Below are 373 nucleotides of genomic sequence, written 5' to 3' on the forward strand. Positions count from 1 at the left end.
CCAGCCCTAACTATAAACCTGAACCAGCCCTAACTATAAACCTGAGCCAGCCCTAACTATAAACCTGAGGCAGCCCTAGCTATAAACCTGATCCAGCCCTAGCTATAAACCTGATCCAGCCCTAGCTATAAACCTGAGCCAGCCCTAACTATAAACCTGAGCCAGCCCTAGCTATAAACCTGAGCCAGCCCTAACTATAAACCTGAGCCAGCCCTAACTATAAACCTGATCCAGCCCTAGCTATAAGCCTGAACCAGCCCTAACTATAAACCTGAACCAGCCCTAACTATAAACCTGAACCAGACCTAACTATAAGCCTGAACCAGTCCTAACTATAAACCTGAACCAGCCCTAACTATAAACCTGAGCCAGC

At 47.2% G+C, this 373-nt stretch overlaps 1 protein-coding gene across 1 annotated transcript in view; it reads left to right on the forward strand.

Moving 5' to 3' along the window:
• The window catches only part of LOC116378051 (voltage-dependent L-type calcium channel subunit alpha-1F-like), a gene marked incomplete at both ends in the record, with an annotated part of 8110 nt that overhangs the window by 662 nt on the left and 7075 nt on the right, over window positions 1–373 (forward strand). The gene's annotated exons all lie outside the window — the stretch shown is intronic.

Source organism: Anarrhichthys ocellatus, unplaced genomic scaffold (genome assembly GCF_004355925.1).
Source record: "Anarrhichthys ocellatus isolate YVR2014 unplaced genomic scaffold, GSC_Weel_1.0 scaffold2011, whole genome shotgun sequence".
NCBI classification, from domain to species: domain Eukaryota; kingdom Metazoa; phylum Chordata; class Actinopteri; order Perciformes; family Anarhichadidae; genus Anarrhichthys; species Anarrhichthys ocellatus.